The sequence below is a fragment of the Trichechus manatus genome, unplaced genomic scaffold (genome assembly GCF_000243295.1).
Source record: "Trichechus manatus latirostris isolate Lorelei unplaced genomic scaffold, TriManLat1.0 scaffold00166, whole genome shotgun sequence".
NCBI lineage: Eukaryota > Metazoa > Chordata > Mammalia > Sirenia > Trichechidae > Trichechus > Trichechus manatus.
This window is the reverse complement of record NW_004444102.1, coordinates 4,868,371-4,881,016: the sequence shown is the minus strand read 5'-3', so window position 1 is coordinate 4,881,016 and position 12,646 is coordinate 4,868,371. Positions and strand designations below refer to the sequence as shown.

The window sequence follows — 12,646 nt, the reverse complement described above, 5'->3', positions numbered from 1 at the left end:
CAATTCTCTCTGTATTTTTTGTTATCCACCCCTGTTCTGGTACTCCAATCACTTGTAGGTTATATCTCTTCATAGAGTCCCACATAACTCTTAGAGTTTCTTAATTCTTTTTAATTCTTTTATCTGATTTTTCCTCAAATAAGTTGGTGTCAAGCCTGCACCCTTTCTTGATAAAAACTTTTAGCAAGAAAGGAATAAACAGGAAATCCCTCAACATGATTAATGGTATTTATAAAAAAACCAACAGCCAACATTATACTCAATGGAGAAAGATTGAGAACTTTCCTCTTGAAAATGTGAAAAAGATAGGGATGTACACTCACATCACTCCTATTTAATATTGTACTGGAAGTCCTCGCCAGAGCAATATGGTAAGAAAAAGAAATAAAACGTATCCAAATTGGAAAGGAAGAAGTAAAACTATCTTTATTTGCAAATGAAACGATTCTATACAGAAAACCTTAACCAAAATAAAGAAACAAACAGAAAACTAAAGCATTGCTGCTGAGTTGATTCTGACTCATAGCGACCCTATAGGCCAAAGTAGAACTCCCTGTTGGATTTCCAAGTAGTGGCTGGTGATTTCAAGCTGCTGACCTTTTGGTTAGCAGCCAAGCTCTTAACCACTGTGCCTCCAGGGCTCTGGAATACCTCAAAGAATCTACTAAAAAATCTTCTAAAAATAATAGAGGAATTTAGCAAAGTTTCAAGATATAAGGTCAACACACAAAAATCAGTTGAGTTTCTGTACATGAGGAATGAGAAATCTGAAAAGGAGATTATGAAAACAACTTCATTTACAATAGCATCTAATGGATTAAAATATCCAGGAATAAATTTACCCAGGGATGTGAAAGACTTATACAATGAAAATTATAAAACACTGCTAAAAGAGACTCAAATAGATGGAAAGAAAGTCCATGTCATGGATTGGAAGACTTAATATAGTTAAGATGAGAATACTACATTAAATGATCTACAGATACAACTCAATCCTGATAAAAATTCCAACAGCATTCTTTACAGAAATGGAATAACTAATTCTCAATTTTATATGGAAAGACAAGAGACCCCAAATAGCCAAAGCAATTTTGAAGAATAATAAAGTAAGAGGGCTTACACTTCTCAACTTCAAAACATATTATGCAGCTACAGTAATCAAAACAGTCTGGACACGTTTAATGATAGACACATAGATCAATGGAATAGACTTGAAAACCAAGAAATAAATCCAAACGTCTATGGTCAATTGAGTTTTGTGAAGGGAGCCATATCCATTCAATGAGAAGGAACAGTTTCTTCAACAAATGATGCTGGCATAACTGGACTTCCACATGCAGAAAAAGGAAGCAAGATCCATACCTCATGCCATATGCAAAACTAATTAAAATGTATCAAGGACCTAAACATTAAATTGAAAACCATAAAACTCTTGGAAGAAAATATAGGAGCAAAGCTATGGGACCTAATTTTTTTCAGTGATAGATTGTCAAGCACAATGAATGCACAAGTAGCAGAAAACAAAATAGATAACTGGGACCTCATTAAAATCAAATACTTACGTTATACAAAAAACTTTAGCAAGCGTAAGAAGACAACCTACAGACTGGGAAAAAATCTTTGGGAACAATATAACCAATAACGGTCTGTCTCAGGTTGGGTTCTCTAGAGAAGCAAAACCAATAAAGCGTATAAATATATACAGAGAGATTTATATTAAGGAAATGGCTCGTGTGGTTGTAGAGACTGGAACATCCCAAGTCCGTGGGTCAGGCTGGGGGCTTCTCCCAATTCATGCAGCTGCAGGGGCTGGAAAACCCAAGATCAGCAAGTCAGACAACAGGGCTCTGGCTCACAGGCTTTGAAGACTGACAAACCCTAAGATTGGCAGACAAGACGGCAGGTAAGCTGCTAGCTCAAGTCCCAAGAACTGGAGGTCAGATGAACAGGAGTCAGCTGCAGGATCCAGTGTGAGCAAAAGCTTTCAAGCCTTGCCAGAAAGTCCACCTATATTGGATTCAGGCCACACCCCAATGGAAACTCCCTTTCAACTGATTGACTACTCACAGCAGATCCCATCATAGAGGTGATCACATCATTGTACAACTGCCAAACTACATCACAACTTCCAAACCACTGATAATCATGGCCCAGCTAAGTTGACACACAACCTTAACCATCATAGGGTCTAATGTCTAAAAAATATATAAGACATCTACATTTTAACAACTAGAAGACAAATAACCTAACCAAAATATGGGCAAAGCACATGAACAGACACTTCACAAACAGGATACTCAAATGGCCAACAAACACATGAAAAGATGCTCAATGTCATTAATCGTCAGAGAAATGCAAATCAAAACCACTATGAGATAATGTTTCATTCCCACTAGGATTCCCACTAAGATTAAAAAAAAAAAAAGGAAAATAACAAATGTTAGCAAGGATGTGGGGAAATTGGAAGGCTCATCCATTTCTAGTGGGAATGCAAAATGGTACAGCTGTTGTGGAAAACCATCTGATGGGTCTTCAAAAAACTAAAAATAGAACTATCTTGTTGTTGTTGTTAGTTCCTTCAAGTCAGTTCTGACTCACAGTGACCCAAGGTACAACAGAACAAAACACTTCCTGGTCCTGCAACATCCTCACAATGGTTGCTATGTTTGAGCCCATTGTTGCCCCCCCTGTCAATCCATCTGGTTGAAGGTCTTCCTCTTTTTCACTGACCCTCTACCAAGCATTATGTTTTTCTCCAGGGACTGATCCCTCCTGATAACATGTCCAAAGTAAGTAAGACAAAGTCTTACCATCCTTTCTTCTAGGGAATATTCTGGCTGTACTCCTTCCAAGACAGATTTGTTCATTCTTTTGGCAGTCCATGATGTATTGAATATTCTTCACCAACACCATAATTCAAAAGTGTCAATTCTTCTTTGGTCTTCCTTATTCATTGTCCAGCTTTTGCATGCATATGAGGTGATTGAAAATACCATGGCTTGGGTCATGGGCACCTTTAGTCCTCAAAGTGACACCTTTCTTTTTTAAAACTTTAAAGAAGTCTTTTGCAGCAGATTTTCCCAATACACTACGTCATTGATTTCTTGATTGCTGCTTCCATGGGCATTGATTGTGGATCCAAGCAAAATGAAATGCTCGACATCTTCAATCTTTTCTCCGTTTATCATGATTTATCAGTCCAGTTGTAAGGATTTTTGTTTTCTTTATACTGAGGTGTATGTGATTCATACAGAAGGCTTTTGATTTTCATCAGTAAGTGTCTCAAGTCCTCTTTGCTTTCAGCAAGCATAGTTGTGTCATTTGCATATCAGAGGTTATTGATGAGTCTCTCACTGTATCACTCACTCTCACTCTGTCACTCACTGACACTCTCTCACTCTCACTTTGTCACACATTCTCTCACTCACTACCATATGACCCAGAAATTCCACTCTTAGGGATCTGATAGAAATACACAGGGATATATGCACACCTATGTTCATTGCAGTACTATTCACAATAGCAAAAATGTGGAAACAACCTAAGTTACTATTAATGGATGAATGGATAAACAAAATGTGGTATATACAAAGAATGGAATAGTACTCATGCAGAAAGAGAAATGAATTCCCAAAATATCTTACAATGTGGATGAACCTGGAGGACATTATGTTGAGTAGTTTCTGGGGTCTTATGAAACTACTCACCATATTGGGAGGTAGAACATAAACTTTAAAAACTATATTATGCCAATTGACTGGATTGTGCCAGGAGATCATGATTGTACACCCTCAAACCAAGAGAACTAATCTTGTGAGGTGATTGGATATGTCTAATTAGTGTCAACATCTGTGTTAGGTGCTGTCAAGTCAGTTCTAACTCATAGTGACTGCATGTACAATGGAACAAAATGCTGCTGGTCCTATGCCATCCTCACAGTTGTTTCTATGTTTCAGCCCATTGTTGCCTTAACCGTGTCAATCCATGTCTTTGAGAGTCTAAGACTTTTGGAGCTCTGGTAGTGCAGTGGTTAAGAGCTTGGCTGCTAACCTAAATGTTGGCAGTTGAAATTCACCGGCTGCTGTTTGTAAACCCAATGGGGCAGTTCTACTCTGTCTTATAGGGTCACTATGAGTTGAGTTGGAATTGACTCGAAGACAACGGGTTTTTGTTTTGAAAAGCTTATGAGCTATCATCTAAGACACAACTATTGGTCTCTATTCAACTGGAACGAAAGAGAAAGTAGGAAATCCAAGAATCAGAGAAGGACACAGACTGTAAGTGTAACTGTCTCCATGACCTACTGCCTCTTCTACCTCGAGACTGGAAGAACTAGGTGGTACCCAGCTACTGCTGCTGGACGTTTTGATCAGTGAATAGATGCATCATGATAAAAAGGAAGAAAAATGTGGAAGAGAACTTCAAATTCTTAAACAATTCTTTTGATGCTTGAGGAGTCCCTGAGACTGTGGCCCTGAGTTACCCTTCAAACTCTGAATTGAAGCTCTCCACTGAAGTTACCCTTAAACTAAGTAACAGTTTAGCTCAATAAGTGAAGATTGTCACCCTTGAGTATTGTGTTCTTTTTTAAAAAAATCGTATAAGACGAAAGGGTCAACAGCTATTTTAAAGCATAGATGAAAAGGTTAGAGGGCAAGGAGATTAATAAAAGGACATGAAACAACTACAAAAGAATTGAGAATGTTGACACAATGTGAAGAATGTAACCAGTATCACTGATTATTGTGTCTAGAAAACCATGAGAGAGGTTTTTGCTGTGTATATTTTCATAAAAACAAAATATTCATTAAAAAAGAAAAAATATTTAAGCTTCTGTGAAATCTATTATCCATGGGAATATATATATGTATTTAATTTTCCTTCATGCAGAGGGAATTGCACTCCCCCAATTTGCAAATTGTTGATTAAATCACAAAACAATCAAATATTATATTATTGTTTTGAGTTAATTCAAAGATTTATTTACATATATTTTTTAACAATTGTGACTAGCCTACTTTGAGTCACTTGTATTTAGAAACAAAATAATCTCCCTGCATACATATAAAATGACTGCTCTGAATAAATCTTATTTTTTAATCTCTTTGTTGTCTCAGTCATCTAGTGCTATGCTAACGGAAATCCCACAAGTGGATGGATTTAGCAAAGAGAAGTTTATTCTCTCACAGTCCAGTAAGCTACAAGTCCAAATTCAGGGCATCAGCTCCAGGGGAACACTTTCTCTGTTGGCTCTGGAGGAAGGGCCATGTCATCAATCTTCCTTTGGTCTGGGAGCTTCTCTGCGCAGGAACCTCAGGTCCAAAGGACGCACCCAGCACTGCTTTCTTGGTGATATGAGGTTCCCATGTGTCTCTGCTCGCTTCTCTCTTTTATATCTCAAAAGAGATTGCATTAAGACACTAATCTTGTCAACCTCATCAGGATAACCTCATCACAGTGATAGAATTTATAATACATGAAGAGATCACATATAATCTCATCATAGTGGTATAGTTTACAGCACATAAGGAAATCACATCAGATAACACAATCATACAATACTGGGAATCATGACCTAGCCAAGTTGCTACCCACATTTTTTGGGGGACACAATTCAATCCATGACATTTTGTGTTTTGATTATTTTTAACACGTGTATCAGGATTTCATTTCTCTTTGTGGCTGAGTAATACCACATTGTATATATGTACCACATTTTGTTTATCCATTCTTCTGTGGATGGACATTTAGGTTATTTCTGCCTTTTGGCTATTGTGCATAGTGCTGTAATGAACATTGGTGTACATGTGTCTGTGGTGCTGCTTTCAAGTCTCTTGGGTATATACTTAGGGGTGGAATTGTTGGTTCTTATGGTAATTCTTTGAAAAATTGCCAAACTATTTTCCACAGTAGCTGTACTATTTTACATTCTCAGCAGCAGTGGATAAGGGTTCCAATTTCTTCACATCCTCGCCAACGTTTGTGTTCTGTTTTTTTTCAATCTTAGCCATTCCAGTGGGAATCTAGTGGTATCTCATTGTGGTTTTGATTTGAATCTCTCTAAAGGTTGCCTGGGTGGTGCAAAGGGTTAAGCACTCAACTACTAGCTGAAACCCACCCAGCAGAGCCTCAGAAGACAGGCCTGGTGATTTGTTTCTGAAAGTTCACAGCTTTGGATACCCTATGGAGCAGTTCTACTCTGCACACATGGCGTCTTCATGAGTTAGAATCGACTTGACAGCAACTAACAACAACAAACATGCTAATGGTGTTAAGCAACTTTTTATGTGCTTGTAGGCCACCTGTATATCTTCTTTGGTGAATTGTCTACTCAAATCCTTTGCCCATCTTTTGCCTAGGTTGTTTGTCTTTTTGTTATTAAGTTGTTGGAGTTCCTTATATGTTCTGGATATTTGACCAGATACATGGTTCTCCAAAATTTTCTCCCAGTCTGTAGGTTGTCTTATAGTTTTCATCCTATAAATCTTTCACATTCCTGGTTAAAATTATTCCTAGGTATTTTATTCTTTTAGATGCTATTGTAAATGGAACTGTTTTTCTTAATTTCCTTTTCAGATTACTTGTTGTTGGTGTATAGAAACCTGGCTGATTTTTGTGAGTTGACCTTGTACCCTGCAAGTTTGCTGAATTCTACTATTAATTCTAGAAGCTTTCCTGTGGGATTTTCCCAAAGCTTTTCTTTGGGATTTTCTATATATAGAACCATGTCATCTGTAAATAGGGATAGTATTACTTCTTTCTTCCTTACTTGGATACCATTTATTTCTTTTTCTTGCCTTTTTCTTGCCATTGAGTCTATTTCAACTCAGCAATGCTATAGCACAGAGTAGAACTGCCCTGTAGGGTTTCCAAGACTGTAATCTTTATGGAAGTAGATTGCCACATCTTTCTCCCATTGAGTGGCTAGGTTTGAACCATCAACATTTTGGCTAGCAGCCAAGAGCTTAACCATTGTGCCACCAGGGCTCCTTTTTTATTGCCTTACAAGTTTGTTTCTCTGTCATGTTTGAGGATTTTGAGGAGGGCTGGGCAGCCCTTCTGTGTGGCTTTCCAACATCGACTCATGGGTCAGGGCTGCTTTTTCCCTGCAGCTTCGCCATCTTGGAGTAATTTATTTCCAAGGAGGCAGACAAGAGAAATAATGTTGAAAAGAAATACCAACCCCTAACATCCTCAGCCTGATAGTAGCACAAATCACTTCCTCTAACATTCTATTGATAAGAATTCAGTCCTGTGACCCCACAGGACTAAGGGGGAGCTGAGAAATATAGTTACCAGCGGATTCAGGGAGAGGAGAAGGGCGGTGAACATGGCATCACTGTTGTTACAAGTTGTCATTCTAGTTACCCAAGCATTTCCTTCTCTTCCACATAAAATACGCTCCCCATTTCCCTAGGGGGCACTCTCAAGTCCCATCCAGTCGCTGCATCCTGATCAAGTCCACAATCTCCAAGACTTAGTCTCCATCGGGTATGGATGTGGCCAAAAAGGCATGTTATCTGAGTCTCCCCACCCCTAAGGCAGTATGGAGTAGTGGAGCAGGGCCAGAATATCCACTATGGGATGTCCCATGTGAAACGGGAGAATGTGAGGCCCACAACCTCTAGTCCCCTGCATTGCTGAAGTCCTGCAGTGAAAGGAATCCCTGAATGGCCTCCGATCCCACCCTTGAGGCGGATCTTCCTTGTTCATTACCCTGGGCCTCATTGGAAGAGACTGTCGGGGATCATGTCCTCCTTGGGTCAGTACAGCCTTTGATGTCTGCCTCTTGTTCATCGAAGCTCGGTACCCAAGAGTTGTTTTAAGTCTGGAGCAATCAAAGGCTTTTTTGTAGTTCAGACTAAAAAACTTAAGAGGCTTCTTAACTGTTTACTTCCAGTCAGTTTTATGCCCCAGCGAGAACATTCAAATTCCTTTCTGGACATAGTTCTCAAATGGATTTCTTGGCCTCCTTACCCCTATGCCTCTCCCGTTCAACTGAAGGGCACCTGCTTTGAGGGTTTTGTAAATCTAAGTGGCAGAGATTGCATTCTTAACATGCTTATGTTAGTCTGGGTCCTCTGAGCAGCAGAGACCAGGATGGGATTAAACATGTGGGGCTTTATTCAGGGATCTCTGCTGTGGTGAAACCACATCAAATTGTGCACTACAGATTAGTAAATAAACCCCTTGTGTACCTTGCTTACTGTAAGCCTTTGCATACCTTGCTTACTGATTAATCCTCCCCTGGCTTTATTAAGGGGGATGCCTGTGAAAGAAAAAGGCAGGGAGCTGGAGGAGGCCGGGAGAGCCATCCGGCTGCTATGGATTGAATTGTGTCCTCCAAAAAGATATGCTGAAGTCCTGACGCCTGGTACTTGTGAACATGACCTTGTTAGGATATTGGGTCTTTGAAGATTTTATCAGTTAACATGAGGTCATACTGGAGTAAAGTGAGTCCTAATCCAATATGAATGGTGTCTTTATAAAGGGAGAAGAGACACAGAGACAGAAAGTGGGAAGGCAGTCATGTGAAGACAGAGGCAGAGATTAGAATGACAAGGATGGCTGGCTGTCACCAGAAGTTAGGGGAGAGGCATGGAACAGATTCTCCTTCAGAGTCTCAGAAGGAATCAACATGGCTGACATCCTGCTCTCAGACTCCCAGTGTCTAGAGCTGTGAGAGAGTAAATTTCTGTTCTTATAAGAGATCCAGTTTGTGGTACTTTGTTATGGCGGCCCTGGGAAACTAAGACAGACAGCACTGCAAGCCTGACCTTGTGTGGAGGGAGGGAAGGCGGGCTGGCAGAGGTCTTCTAGTCAACTATGCAGTCTGGAAGAAGGCTTGGCAAGGCCTGGGGAATCCTTGACTGAGAGGGCCCATTAGAGGAGTCTATGTCTCCCATCAACTGGCCTGCCATGCTCAGTTGTCAACGGTGGGAGCAGCCTCGTGGAGGTGTGGCGTTGGCTATAGGTGTGGTGCTGGTTTCAGAGCAAAGCAGGTTCCTGCCAATCACACTCCTGTAGTTGAGCTCTGTGGGGTGCATTCTCATGCCTGCACACTGCTCTTTGCCCCAGGTCACTTTATTCACCTTACAAGTTTTATTGGGCTCTTTAAAAATCTCACATCTTGCAATTTGGTTCTTAGAAGAAGATGGTTTTCCCAACTCTGCGAAGTCCCAACTGTCTATATTCTCTCTATTCCCTTTTATTTCTATTGCGAAGTATTGAAAGCTTTCTTGAACCTATTTATTTCTCTTACTACTTTGCCAAATCCAGCTCCTGGCAATCAACACTCACTAACGTTCTATTTTCCAACCTCTCCCCTTGTAGGGACAAAGACAGGGGTCAGCTCTTCAGGTTAGAGTGTCTGGCAATTTCACCAAACACTCTTTTGCGACATGGCATAGGCCTCCAGCCATTCAACCTGCTAAACCTCACTTGCTGCTCAACTACTAAGGCAATGACACATAATTTATGTTTCTGTTTCAGTAGCTCCCTACTTTACAGACCCAATTTTTATATTAGTCATAGTAATTGTCTTAGTCTCCTAGTGCTGCTGCAACACAAATACCACAAGTGGGTGGCTTTAAAGAACAGAAATTTATTTTCTCACGGCTCTGGAGACTAAAAGTCCAAATCAGGGTCTCGGCTGTGTCTATTCTTTCCTCTTAGGTAGGCCTGGGCATTCCTTGGTTCCTTACTTGTAGATGATCCTCACATGACATCTGTCTTCCCTCCGTATGTGCCTATCTCTGTGTCTAATCTGCTCCTTTTATAACTCAGAGGTGATTAGATTCAGAAACCAACTTTCTTCTTGTTGTTATTAGGTGCAGTTGAGTTGGTGCCAACTCATAGTGACCCTATGTGCCACACTGCACTGTACTGTGCCATCCTCACAATCATTGTTATGCTTGAGTGCATTGTTGCAGCCACTGTGTCAATCTATCTCGTTGAGGGTCTTCCTTTTTTTTCACTGACCCTCAAGTTTACCAAGCATGATGTCCTTCCCCAGGGACTGATCCTCCTGATAACATGTCCAGAGTATGTGAGACATAGTCTTGCCATCCTTGTGTCTAAGGAGCATTCTAGTTGTACTTCTTCCAAGACAGATTTGTTCATTCTTTTGGCAGTCCACGGCATATTCAATATTCTTCCCCAACACCATAATTCAAAGGTATCGATTCTTCTTCGGTCTCCCTTTTTCATGGTCAAGCTTTCACATGCATATGAGGCAACTGAAAACACCATGGCTTGATTCAGGCGGACCTTAGTCTTCAAGGTGACATCTTTGATTTTTAACACTTTAAAGGAGTCTTTGGCAGCAGATTTGCCCAATACAATATGTCATTTGATTTCTTGACTGCTGCTTCCATGGGTGTTGATTGTGGATCCAAATAAAATGAAATCCTTGACAATATCAATCTTTTCTCCGTTTATCATGACGTTGCTTATTGGTCCAGTTGTGAGGATTTTGGTTTTCCAAATTTCTTGGCATAGACGAGCAAGCACTTCCAGCGCTGCATCTGTTTGTTGAAACATCTCAACTGGTATTCCGACACTTCTGGGAGACTTGTTTTTCCCCAATGCCTTCAGTGCAGCTTGGATTTCTTCATTCAGTACCATTGGTTACTGATCATATGCTATCTCATGAAATGATTGAACCTTGACCAATTCTTTTTGGTATGGTGATTCTGCGTATTCCTTCCATCTTCTTTTGATGCTTCCTGTGTTGTTTAATATTTTTCCTGTAGGATCTTTCAATATTGCAACTCGAGTCTTGAATTTTTTCTTCAGTTCTTTCAGCTTGAGAAATGCCGAGCATGTTCTTCCCTTTGGGTTTTCTATCTCCAGGTGTTCGCACATGTCGTTATAATACTTTACTTTGTCTTCTCGAGCCGCCCTCTGAAATCTTCTGTTCAGTTCTTTTACTTCATCATTTCTTCCTTTTGCTTTAGCTACTCTACCTTCAAAAGCAAGTTTCAGAGTCTTTTCTGACATCCAGTTTGCTCTTTTCTTTCTTTACTGTCTTTTTAATGACCATTTGCTTTCTTCTTGTATGATGTCCTTGGTGTCATTCCAAAACTTGTCTGGTCTTTGGTCATTAATGTTCAACTCGTCAAAACTATTATTGAGATGGTCTCTAAATTCAGGTGGGATATACTCAAGGTTGTACTTTGGCTCTCGTGAGCTTGTAATTTTCTTCACTTTCAACTTGAACTTGCATATGTGCAATTGACGGTCTGTTCCACAGTTGGTCCCTGGCCTTGTTCTGACCGATGATATTGAGACTTTCTGTCATCTCTTTTCCACGGACATAGTCAATTTGATTCCTGTGTATTCCATCCAGTGAGGTCTACATGTGTAGTGGCCACTTACGTTGGTGAAAAGAGGTTATTTGCAATGAAGAAGTCATTGGTCTTGCAAAATTCTATCATGCAATCTCTGGTGTCGTTTCTATCACCAAGGCCATATTTTCCAACTACCAATCCTTCTTCATTTCCACCTTTTGCACTCCAATCACCAGTAATTATCAATGCATCCTGATTGCATGTTTGATCAATTTCAGACTGCAGAAGTTGGTGAAAAATCTTCAATTTCTTCATCTTTGGCCTTAGGGTATTAACTGGTCTTCCTTGTAGGCATATGGATATTATCCTATCACTGACAGCGTTGTACTTCAGGATAGATCTTGAAATATTCTTTTTGATGATGAATGTAACACTATTCCTCTTCAAGTTACAATTCCTGGCATAGTAGACCATATGATTGTCCAATTCAAAATGGCCAATAACAGTTTGTTTCAGCTCGCTAATGCCTAGGATATCGATGTTTATGTGTTCCATTTCATTTGTGATGATTTCCAATTTTCCTAGATTCATACTTCATTCCACATTCTGATTATTAATAGGTGTTTGCAGCTGTTTCTTCTCATTTTGAGTCATGCCACATCAGCAAATTAAGGTCCCAAAAGCTTGACTCCATCCAAGTCATTAAGGTTGACTCTACTTTGAGGAGGCGCCTGTCGTGGATTGAATTGTGTCCCCCTAAAATATCTGTCAACTTGGCTGGATCATGATTCCCAGTATTGAATGACTGTGTACCATTTTGTAATCTGATGTGATTTCCTTATGTGTTGTAAACTCTACTGCTATGATGTAATAAGATGTATTAGTGGCAGTTATACTGATGAGGTATACAAGATTGGATAGTGTCTTAAGCCAATCTCTTTTGAGATATAAAAGAGAGAAGCGAGCAGAGACTCATGGGAAGCTCATACCACCAAGAAAGCAGTGCCGGGAGCAGAGTGCATCCTTTGGACCTGAGGTTCCTGTGCTGAGATGCTCCCAGACCAAGGGAAGACTGGTGACACAAACCTTCCTCAAGAGCCAACAGAGAAAGCCTTCCCCTGGAGCTGATGCCCTGAATTTGGACTTGTAGCCTACTGGACTGTGAGAGAATAAACTTCTCTTTGTTAAAGTCATCCACTTGTGGTATTTCTGTTATAGTAGCAGTAGATGACTAAGATACAGCCCTTCCCCTCTTGTATTTTGAGTGCCTTCCAACCTGAGGGGCTCATCTTCTGGCACTATATCAGACAATGTTCTGCTGCTATTCATAAGGTTTTCACTGGCTAATTCTTTTT

General features: G+C 40.1%; 1 protein-coding gene across 1 annotated transcript in view; it reads left to right on the top strand.

Moving 5' to 3' along the window:
* Nucleotides 1–12,646, top strand: part of SH2D4B (SH2 domain containing 4B) — a 196,880-nt gene that overhangs the window by 78,113 nt on the left and 106,121 nt on the right. The window lies entirely within an intron of this gene.